Source organism: Hypanus sabinus, chromosome 7 (genome assembly GCF_030144855.1).
Source record: "Hypanus sabinus isolate sHypSab1 chromosome 7, sHypSab1.hap1, whole genome shotgun sequence".
In the NCBI taxonomy this organism is placed as follows: Eukaryota; Metazoa; Chordata; class Chondrichthyes; order Myliobatiformes; family Dasyatidae; genus Hypanus; species Hypanus sabinus.
The window spans coordinates 99,984,047-99,996,559 of NC_082712.1; the positions used below are offsets into that span (position 1 = coordinate 99,984,047).

At 51.2% G+C, this 12,513-nt stretch overlaps 1 protein-coding gene across 1 annotated transcript in view; it reads right to left on the bottom strand.

Moving 5' to 3' along the window:
* The window catches only part of LOC132397517 (F-box only protein 24-like), a gene marked incomplete at its 5' end in the record, with an annotated part of 200,799 nt that overhangs the window by 25,306 nt on the left and 162,980 nt on the right, over positions 1–12,513 (bottom strand). The gene's annotated exons all lie outside the window — the stretch shown is intronic.

Genomic DNA, 12,513 nt, shown 5'->3' on the forward strand with positions numbered 1-12,513 from the left:
CCATTCCCACCCCCCCCACCCCCAGCCCAGAGAGAGCACATCTGGGACACCCTTATGACCTGCTGAGTTCCTCCAGCATTGCGTGTGCTGGCCAGCACAAATGTTAATGCGCCACTAACATGGACTGAGAACTGTGTTAATCAGGCACATGGATCTTCATGTGAAAGGTGGGTCCTCGGTACCCCAGCTTGGTTTAACCCTAGTGGAACGACAGAGTTTCAAACAACAGGTTCAAGGGACTCTCTGTCACTCCCTCCTACAACAAAACAATTGTAACCCTGAGCAAAACACACAAACTGCTGGAGGAACTCAGCAGGCCAGGCAGCATGGACAGACGGCAGTAAACAGCTGATGTTTTGGGCCGAGACCTTTCATCAGGACTGGAAAGGACGGTGAAAGAACCCAGGACAGGAACTGGGGAGAGGGTGAAGTACAAGTTGGGAGGTGATAGGAGAGACCAGCCGAGGGTGCAGAAGAGTGGGGATGGGGTAAAAAAAGCTGGGAGGTGATAGGTGGAAGGTGTGAAGAAGGAATCTGAATGGGGAATGGAAAAAGGGAGTGGGGGAGAGATTACCAGAAGTCAGATATTCATGCCATCAGGTTGGAGACTACCCAGACAGAATACGAGGTGGCGGTCCTCCTCCTCCACCTCATCATTTCGACATGGTGGAGTAGGAATGGGAAGTAGAACTGAAATCGGTGGCCACCAGAAGGTGCACAATGAAGCAGTCCCTCAGTCCCTGTCGGGGCTCACCAATGTCGAGGAGCTCACACAGGGAATCAGTCACCACATTCTCCATACTAATAAATTATTAGTCATCTCATTCCCTGGAGTAACCACTCATTAGAGCTGTAGACATTGATACAGCACCCAGAGGCCTCGGCCCACTGAGTCCTCACCACCATCAACTCAACACCGATCACACCTCACTCTCCCCAGGATCTGCTTCTCACCGACGGACTGCAGACAATCTCCAACGGCCAATTAACCAACCAATCCACACATCGTCGAGATGTAGGAGGCACAGGGAAAACCTACACAGTCACAGGGAGAACGTGCAAACTCCACAGAGACATCACCTGAGCTCAGGATTGAACCCGGATGTCTGGAGCCACCCAGCAGCAGCTCCACTAACTGTGGCAATGTCCCACACAGTCTCCTCACCGCTCGGATTAGCACATCAATTCATACGATAAAACACACAAATACTGGAGGAACTCAGCAGGTCAGGCGGCATCTACAGAGAGGAATAAACAGTCGATGTTCTGGGCCAAGATCTTTCATCAGGACTGATAGCACAGCGTCAGCAATCGCGATCGGGGTTCAATTCCCACTGCTGTCTGTAAGGATTCTGTATGTTCTCCCTGTGATTGTGTGGGTTTCCTCCGAGTGCTCTGCTCTCCTCCCACATCCCACAGGTAGGTTCATTGGGCCCATTACTGTGCTGTATATTTAAATAAAAATTAGGTTTGGAGTGCCACGTAGCATTGCAGGTAGTGTGAACTGTCACCGCTCAGAGTGTGGGGGCACAGAATTCAATTCTGGCGCCATCTGTAAGGGGTTTTCCCCAGCAGTGTCTGAAGATGTACTGGTTCGTAGGTTAATTGGTCATTGTAAATTGGCTTCTGATTACTTAGGGCAGCTGTGTTTCCGTAACAATTCTTTTTGTCCAGTCAGGATTGTTGGCCCTGAGCTGAATCTCCAACCCTGGAGGACCGGTAGACCATTCTTAGTCTGGTCTCTACCCTTTGACCTGTTTCGCATGAGTAACCCTACCAAGAGACAAAGCGCAAAGCCCTGACTCCAGGCAGAACAGCCCTGCAGCTCACTGAGGTTCACAACCCTCCAAACCCTACGACAAAGTTGTGGTCCTCTTACAGGTGTCTTACAAATAGGATCTTGTGGCTGAGTGGGCCAGAAGGCTGTAAAATTATAAATAAATAAATCAAGTACTAATACTGTGTGCATTCCTCTAGTGTTTTGTTTGGATGTCCTGCATCACTTGAATTCATACATGAATCCCCTAACTAATAATTACCTCCATGTCTAGATTAACAGATCAACAAATAACTCAGATCAGGATTAACAAATCAATAAATATCGAACATCTCAGTCATGCTTTGGTTAACAAATTAAATTACCATCACATGCCCCACATTAACATCAATGAAGACTCAGAGTTAACAGGCATCTTCCACTGAGAATTCACAGGTACACAACTCCATGAAAATCAGTGAGAATACTACAAAGGATATGCATAGAACAGACTTCAGTGCAATATATACCAAGTGGCCACTTTATTGTGTACACCTGCTTATCAATGCAAATATCTAAATAGCCAATCATCTGGCAGCATTTCAATGCACAAAAGCATGCAGGCGCAGTCACGAGGTTCAGTTAGTTGTTCTTCAGACCGAACATCAGCACGGGGAAGAAATGTGATCTAAGTGACTTTGAGCGATTGTTGGTGCCAGACGGGGAGGTTTGAGCAGGCTCAGAAACTGCTGACCTCCCGGGATTTTCACACACAACAGTCTTTAGATTCAAAGCTTCAAGTATATTTATCAAAGTATGTATAAATTATACAAGCTTGAGAACCAAAAGAACCCAACTAAAAGAAAGACTACCGTTCAATGCACAGAGGGAGGAAAAAAAACAAATCATGCAAACAATAAAAGCAAGCAACAGCATTCAGAACAAAAGTAAGTCGATAGAAACAAAGCTCGGAGCAGGCCCACAGTCTCAGTTCATCACACCGCAGACTAAAACATCACGGAGCCCTCAGACACAAAACCCAGAGCAGTCGGAGCAGGCCCACAGTCTCAGTTCATCACACAGCAGAGTAAAACATCACGGAGCCCTCAGACACAGAAGCCGAGAGCAGATGGAGCAGGCCCACAGTCTCAGTTCATCACACAGCAGAGTAAAACATCACGGAGCCCTCAGACACAAAACCCAGAGCAGATGGAGCAGGTCCATAGTCTCAGTTCATCACACAGCAGAGTAAAACATCACGGAGCCTTCAGACATGAAGCCCAGAGCAGATGGAGCAGGCCCACAGTCTCAGTTCATCACACAGCAGAGTAAAACATCACGGAGCCCTCAGACATGAAGCCCGGAGCAGGTCCACAGTCTCAGTTCATCACACAGCAGAGTAAAACATCACGGAGCCCTCAGACATGAAGCCCGGAGCAGATGGAGCAGGCCCACAGTCTCAGTTCATCACACAGCAGAGTAAAACATCACGAAGCCCTCATACATGAAGCCCGGAGCAGGTCCACAGTCTCAGTTCATCACACAGCAGAGTAAAACATCACGGAGCCCTCAGACACAAAACCCAGAGCAGATGGAGCAGGTCCACAGTCTCAGTTCATCACACAGCAGAGTAAAACATCACGGAGCCCTCAGACATGAAGCCCGGAGCAGGTCCACAGTCTCAGTTCATCACACAGCAGAGTAAAACATCACGGAGCCCTCAGACATGAAGCCCAGAGCAGATGGAGCAGGCCCACAGTCTCAGTTCATCACACAGCAGAGTAAAACATCACGGAGCCCTCAGACATGAAGCCCAGAGCAGATGGAGCAGGTCCACAGTCTCAGTTCATCACACAGCAGAGTAAAACATCACGGAGTCCTCAGACACAAAGCCCAGAGCAGATGGAGCAGGTCCACAGTCTCAGTTCATCACACGGCAGAGTAAAACATCACGGAGCCCTCAGACATGAAGCCCCGAGCAGATGGAGCAGGCCCACAGTCTCAGTACATCACACAGCAGAGTAAAACATCACGGAGCCCTCAGACACAAAACCCAGAGCAGATGGAGCAGGTCCACAGTTTCAGTTCATCACACACCAGAGTAAAACATCACGGAGCACTCAGACACGAAGCCCGGAGCAGGTCCACAGTCTCAGTTCATCACACAGCAGAGTAAAACATCACGGAGCCCTCAGACACAAAACCCAGAGCAGATGGAGCAGGTCCACAGTCTCAGTTCATCACACAGCAGAGTAAAACATCACGGAGCCCTCAGACATGAAGCCCGGAGCAGGTCCACAGTCTCAGTTCATCACACAGCAGAGTAAAACATCACGGAGCCCTCAGACATGAAGCCCGGAGCAGGTCCACAGTCTCAGTTCATCACACAGCAGAGTAAAACATCACGAAGCCCTCAGACATGAAGCCCGGAGCAGGTCCACAGTCTCAGTTCATCACACAGCAGAGTAAAACATCACGGAGCCCTCAGACACAAAACCCAGAGCAGATGGAGCAGGTCCACAGTTTCAGTTCATCACACACCAGAGTAAAACATCACGGAGCACTCAGACACGAAGCCCGGTGCAGGTCCACATTCTCAGTTCATCACACAGCAGAGTAAAACATCACGGAGCCCTCAGACATGAAGCCCGGAGCAGGTCCACAGTCTCAGTTCATCACACAGCAGAGTAAAACATCACGGAGCCCTCAGACACAAAACCTAGAGCAGATGGAGCAGGTCCACAGTCTCAGTTCATCACACAGCAGAGTAAAACATCACGGAGCCCTCAGACATGAAGCCCCGAGCAGGTCCACAGTCTCAGTTCATCACACAGCAGAGTAAAACATCACGGAGCCCTCAGACACAAAACCCAGAGCAGATGGAGCAGGTCCACAGTTTCAGTTCATCACACACCAGAGTAAAACATCACGGAGCAGTCAGACACAAAACCCAGAGCAGATGGAGCAGCTCCACAGTTTCAGTTCATCACACACCAGAGTAAAACATCACGGAGCACTCAGACACGAAGCCCGGAGCAGGTCCACAGTCTCAGTTCATCACACAGCAGAGTAAAACATCACGGAGTCCTCAGACACAAAGCCCAGAGCAGATGGAGCAGGTCCACAGTCTCAGTTCATCACACGGCAGAGTAAAACATCACGAAGCCCTCAGACATGAAGCCCCGAGCAGATGGAGCAGGCCCACAGTCTCAGTTCATCACACAGCAGAGTAAAACATCACGGAGCCCTCAGACACAAAACCCAGAGCAGATGGAGCAGGTCCACAGTTTCAGTTCATCACACACCAGAGTAAAACATCACGGAACACTCAGACACGAAGCCCGGAGCAGGTCCACAGTCTCAGTTCATCACACAGCAGAGTAAAACATCACGGAGCCCTCAGACACAAAACCCAGAGCAGATGGAGCAGGTCCACAGTTTCAGTTCATCACACACCAGAGTAAAACATCACGGAGCCCTCAGACATGAAGCCCAGAGCAGATGGAGCAGGTCCACAGTCTCATTTCATCACACAGCAGAGTAAAACATCACAGAGCCCTCAGACATGAAGCCCGGAGCAGATGGAGCAGGTCCACAGTCTCAGTTCATCACACAGCAGAGTAAAACATCACGGAGCCCTCAGACATGAAGCCCAGAGCAGATGGAGCAGGTCCACAGTCTCAGGTCATCACACAGCAGAGTAAAACATCACAGAGCCCTCAGACATGAAACCCAGAGCAGATGGAGCAGGTCCACAGTCTCAGTTCATCACACAGCAGAGTAAAACATCACAGAGCCTTCAGACATGAAGCCCGGAGCAGATGGAGCAGGCCCACAGTCTCAGTTCATCACACAGCAGAGTAAAACATCACAGAGCCCTCAGACATGAAGCCCGGAGCAGATGGAGCAGGTCCACAGTCTCAGTTCATCACACAGCAGAGTAAAACATCACAGAGCCCTCAGACATGAAGCCCGGAGCAGATGGAGCAGGCCCACAGTCTCAGTTCATCACACAGCAGAGTAAAACATCACGGAGCCCTCAGACATGAAGCCCGGAGCAGAACCACAGTCTCAGTTCATCACACAGCAGAGTAAAACATCACGGAGCCCTCAGACATGAAGCCCAGAGCAGATGGAGCAGGCCCACAGTCTCAGTTCATCACACAGCAGAGTAAAACATCACGGAGCCCTCAGACATGAAGCCCGGAGCAGGTCCACAGTCTCAGTTCATCACACAGCAGAGGAAAACATCACGGAGCCCTCAGACACAAAACCCAGAGCAGATGGAGCAGGTCCACAGTCTCAGTTCATCACACAGCAGAGTAAAACATCACGGAGCCCTCAGACATGAAGCCCGGAGCAGATGGAGCAGGCCCACAGTCTCAGTTCATCACACAGCAGAGTAAAACATCACGGAGCCCTCAGACATGAAGCCCGGAGCAGGTCCACAGTCTCAGTTCATCACACAGCAGAGTAAAACATCACGGAGCCCTCAGACACAAAACCCAGAGCAGATGGAGCAGGTCCACAGTTTCAGTTCATCACACAACAGAGTAAAACATCACGGAGCACTCAGACACGAAGCCCGGAGCAGGTCCACAGTCTCAGTTCATCACACAGCAGAGTAAAACATCACGGAGCCCTCAGACACAAAACCCAGAGCAGATGGAGCAGGTCCACAGTCTCAGTTCATCACACAGCAGAGTAAAACATCACGGAGCCCTCAGACATGAAGCCCAGAGCAGATGGAGCAGGCCCACAGTCTCAGTTCATCACACAGCAGAGTAAAACATCACGGAGCCCTCAGACATGAAGCCCAGAGCAGATGGAGCAGGTCCACAGTCTCAGTTCATCACACAGCAGAGTAAAACATCACGGAGTCCTCAGACACAAAGCCCAGAGCAGATGGAGCAGGTCCACAGTCTCAGTTCATCACACAGCAGAGTAAAACATCACGGAGCTCTCAGACATGAAGCCGAGAGCAGATGGAGCAGGCCCAGAGTCTCAGTTCATCACACAGCAGAGTAAAACATCACAGAGCCCTCAGACATGAAGCCCGGAGCAGATGGAGCAGGCCCACAGTCTCAGTTCATCACACAGCAGAGTAAAACATCACGGAGCCCTCAGACACAAAACCCAGAGCAGATGGAGCAGGTCCACAGTCTCAGTTCATCACACAGCAGAGTAAAACATCACGGAGCCCTCAGACACAAAACCCAGAGCAGATGGAGCAGGTCCACAGTCTCAGTTCATCACACAGCAGAGTAAAACATCACGGAGCCCTCAGACATGAAGCCCGGAGCAGATGGAGCAGGCCCACAATCTCAGTTCATCACACAGCAGAGTAAAACATCACGGAGCCCTCAGACACAAAACCCAGAGCAGTTGGAGCAGGTCCACAGTCTCAGTTCATCACACAGCAGAGTAAAACAACACGGAGCCCTCAGACATGAAGCCCGGAGCAGATGGAGCAGGCCCACAGTCTCAGTTCATCACACAGCAAAGTAAAACATCACAGAGCCCTCAGACATGAAGCCCGGAGCAGATGGAGCAGGTCCACAGTCTCAGTTCATCACACAGCAGAGTAAAACATCACAGAGCCCTCAGACATGAAGCCCGGAGCAGATGGAGCAGGCCCACAGTCTCAGTTCATCACACAGCAGAGTAAAACATCACGGAGCCCTCAGACATGAAGCCCGGAGCAGAACCACAGTCTCAGTTCATCACACAGCAGAGTAAAACATCACGGAGCCCTCAGACATGAAGCCCAGAGCAGATGGAGCAGGCCCACAGTCTCAGTTCATCACACAGCAGAGTAAAACATCACGGAGCCCTCAGACATGAAGCCCGGAGCAGGTCCACAGTCTCAGTTCATCACACAGCAGAGGAAAACATCACGGAGCCCTCAGACACAAAACCCAGAGCAGATGGAGCAGGTCCACAGTCTCAGTTCATCACACAGCAGAGTAAAACTTCACGGAGCCCTCAGACATGAAGCCCGGAGCAGATGGAGCAGGCCCACAGTCTCAGTTCATCACACAGCAGAGTAAAACATCACGGAGCCCTCAGACATGAAGCCCGGAGCAGGTCCACAGTCTCAGTTCATCACACAGCAGAGTAAAACATCACGGAGCCCTCAGACACAAAACCCAGAGCAGATGGAGCAGGTCCACAGTTTCAGTTCATCACACAACAGAGTAAAACATCACGGAGCACTCAGACACGAAGCCCGGAGCAGGTCCACAGTCTCAGTTCATCACACAGCAGAGTAAAACATCACGGAGCCCTCAGACACAAAACCCAGAGCAGATGGAGCAGGTCCACAGTCTCAGTTCATCACACAGCAGAGTAAAACATCACGGAGCCCTCAGACATGAAGCCCAGAGCAGATGGAGCAGGCCCACAGTCTCAGTTCATCACACAGCAGAGTAAAACATCACGGAGCCCTCAGACATGAAGCCCAGAGCAGATGGAGCAGGTCCACAGTCTCAGTTCATCACACAGCAGAGTAATACATCACGGAGTCCTCAGACACAAAGCCCAGAGCAGATGGAGCAGGTCCACAGTCTCAGTTCATCACACAGCAGAGTAAAACATCACGGAGCTCTCAGACATGAAGCCGAGAGCAGATGGAGCAGGCCCAGAGTCTCAGTTCATCACACAGCAGAGTAAAACATCACAGAGCCCTCAGACATGAAGCCCGGAGCAGATGGAGCAGGCCCACAGTCTCAGTTCATCACACAGCAGAGTAAAACATCACGGAGCCCTCAGACACAAAACCCAGAGCAGATGGAGCAGGTCCACAGTCTCAGTTCATCACACAGCAGAGTAAAACATCACGGAGCCCTCAGACACAAAACCCAGAGCAGATGGAGCAGGTCCACAGTCTCAGTTCATCACACAGCAGAGTAAAACATCACGGAGCCCTCAGACATGAAGCCCGGAGCAGATGGAGCAGGCCCACAGTCTCAGTTCATCACACAGCAGAGTAAAACATCACGGAGCCCTCAGACACAAAACCCAGAGCAGTTGGAGCAGGTCCACAGTCTCAGTTCATCACACAGCAGAGTAAAACAACACGGAGCCCTCAGACATGAAGCCCGGAGCAGATGGAGCAGGCCCACAGTCTCAGTTCATCACACAGCAAAGTAAAACATCACAGAGCCCTCAGACATGAAGCCCGGAGCAGATGGAGCAGGTCCACAGTCTCAGTTCATCACACAGCAGAGTAAAACATCACAGAGCCCTCAGACATGAAGCCCGGAGCAGATGGAGCAGGCCCACAGTCTCAGTTCATCACACAGCAGAGTAAAACATCACGGAGCCCTCAGACACAAAACCCAGAGCAGATGGAGCAGGTCCACAGTCTCAGTTCATCACACAGCAGAGTAAAACATCACGGAGCCCTCAGACACAAAACCCAGAGCAGATGGAGCAGGTCCACAGTCTCAGTTCATCACACAGCAGAGTAAAACATCACGGAGCCCTCAGACATGAAGCCCGGAGCAGGTCCACAGTCTCAGTTCATCACACAGCAGAGTAAAACATCACGGAGCCCTCAGACATGAAGCACGGAGCAGGTCCACAGTCTCAGTTCATCACACAGCAGAGTAAAACATCACGGAGCCCTCAGACACAAAACCCAGAGCAGATGGAGCAGGTCCACAGATTCAGTTCATCACACAACAGAGTAAAACATCACGGAGCACTCAGACACGAAGCCCGGAGCAGGTCCACAGTCTCAGTTCATCACACAGCAGAGTAAAACATCACGGAGCCCTCAGACACAAAACCCAGAGCAGATGGAGCAGGTCCACAGTCTCAGTTCATCACACAGCAGAGTCAAACATCACGGAGCCCTCAGACATGAAGCCCGGAGCAGGTCCACAGTCTCAGTTCATCACACAGCAGAGTAAAACATCACAGAGCCCTCAGACACAAAACCCAGAGCAGATGGAGCAGGTCCACAGTCTCAGTTCATCACAGCAGAGTAAAACATCACGGAGCCCTCAGACATGAAGCCCGGAGCAGGTCCACAGTCTCAGTTCATCACACAGCAGAGTAAAACATCACGAAGCCCTCAGACATGAAGCCCGGAGCAGGTCCACAGTCTCAGTTCATCACACAGCAGAGTAAAACATCACGGAGCCCTCAGACACAAAACCCAGAGCAGATGGAGCAGGTCCACAGTTTCAGTTCATCACACACCAGAGTAAAACATCACGGAGCACTCAGACACGAAGCCCGGTGCAGGTCCACAGTCTCAGTTCATCACACAGCAGAGTAAAACATCACGGAGCCCTCAGACATGAAGCCCAGAGCAGATGGAGCAGGTCCACAGTCTCAGTTCATCACACAGCAGAGTAAAACATCACGGAGCGCTCAGACATGAAGCCCGGAGCAGGTCCACAGTCTCAGTTCATCACACAGCAGAGTAAAACATCACGGAGCCCTCAGACACAAAACCCAGAGCAGATGGAGCAGGTCCACAGTCTCAGTTCATCACACAGCAGAGTAAAACATCACGGAGCCCTCAGACATGAAGCCCGGAGCAGGTCCACAGTCTCAGTTCATCACACAGCAGAGTAAAACATCACGGAGCCCTCAGACACAAAACCCAGAGCAGATGGAGCAGGTCCACAGTTTCAGTTCATCACACACCAGAGTAAAACATCACGGAGCACTCAGACACAAAGCCCAGAGCAGATGGAGCAGGTCCACAGTCTCAGTTCATCACACAGCAGAGTAAAACATCACGGAGCTCTCAGACATGAAGCCGAGAGCAGATGGAGCAGGCCCAGAGTCTCAGTTCATCACACAGCAGAGTAAAACATCACAGAGCCCTCAGACATGAAGCCCGGAGCAGATGGAGCAGGCCCACAGTCTCAGTTCATCACACAGCAGAGTAAAACATCACGGAGCCCTCAGACACAAAACCCAGAGCAGATGGAGCAGGTCCACAGTCTCAGTTCATCACACAGCAGAGTAAAACATCACGGAGCCCTCAGACACAAAGCCCAGAGCAGATGGAGCAGGTCCACAGTCTCAGTTCATCACACAGCAGAGTAAAACATCACGGAGCCCTCAGACATGAAGCCCGGAGCAGATGGAGCAGGCCCACAGTCTCAGTTCATCACACAGCAGAGTAAAACATCACGGAGCCCTCAGACATGAAGCCCGGAGCAGGTCCACAGTCTCAGTTCATCACACAGCAGAGTAAAACATCACGGAGCCCTCAGACACAAAACCCAGAGCAGATGGAGCAGGTCCACAGTTTCAGTTCATCACACACCAGAGTAAAACATCACGGAGCACTCAGACACGAAGCCCGGAGCAGGTCCACAGTCTCAGTTCATCACACAGCAGAGTAAAACATCACGGAGCCCTCAGACACAAAACCCAGAGCAGTTGGAGCAGGTCCACAGTCTCAGTTCATCACACAGCAGAGTAAAACATCACGGAGCCCTCAGACATGAAGCCCGGAGCAGATGGAGCAGGCCCACAGTCTCAGTTCATCACACAGCAAAGTAAAACATCACAGAGCCCTCAGACATGAAGCCCGGAGCAGATGGAGCAGGTCCACAGTCTCAGTTCATCACACAGCAGAGTAAAACATCACAGAGCCCTCAGACATGAAGCCCGGAGCAGATGGAGCAGGCCCACAGTCTCAGTTCATCACACAGCAGAGTAAAACATCACGGAGCCCTCAGACACAAAACCCAGAGCAGATGGAGCAGGTCCACAGTCTCAGTTCATCACACAGCAGAGTAAAACATCACGGAGCCCTCAGACACAAAACCCAGAGCAGATGGAGCAGGTCCACAGTCTCAGTTCATCACACAGCAGAGTAAAACATCACGGAGCCCTCAGACATGAAGCCCGGAGCAGGTCCACAGTCTCAGTTCATCACACAGCAGAGTAAAACATCACGGAGCCCTCAGACATGAAGCACGGAGCAGGTCCACAGTCTCAGTTCATCACACAGCAGAGTAAAACATCACGGAGCCCTCAGACACAAAACCCAGAGCAGATGGAGCAGGTCCACAGATTCAGTTCATCACACACCAGAGTAAAACATCACGGAGCACTCAGACACGAAGCCCGGAGCAGGTCCACAGTCTCAGTTCATCACACAGCAGAGTAAAACATCACGGAGCCCTCAGACACAAAACCCAGAGCAGATGGAGCAGGTCCACAGTCTCAGTTCATCACACAGCAGAGTAAAACATCACGGAGCCCTCAGACATGAAGCCCGGAGCAGGTCCACAGTCTCAGTTCATCACACAGCAGAGTAAAACATCACAGAGCCCTCAGACACAAAACCCAGAGCAGATGGAGCAGGTCCACAGTCTCAGTTCATCACACAGCAGAGTAAAACATCACGGAGCCCTCAGACATGAAGCCCGGAGCAGGTCCACAGTCTCAGTTCATCACACAGCAGAGTAAAACATCACGAAGCCCTCAGACATGAAGCACGGAGCAGGTCCACAGTCTCAGTTCATCACACAGCAGAGTAAAACATCACGGAGCCCTCAGACACAAAACCCAGAGCAGATGGAGCAGGTCCACAGTTTCAGTTCATCACACACCAGAGTAAAACATCACGGAGCACTCAGACACGAAGCCCGGTGCAGGTCCACAGTCTCAGTTCATCACACAGCAGAGTAAAACATCACGGAGCCCTCAGACATGAAGCCCAGAGCAGATGGAGCAGGTCCACAGTCTCAGTTCATCACACAGCAGAGTAAAACATCACG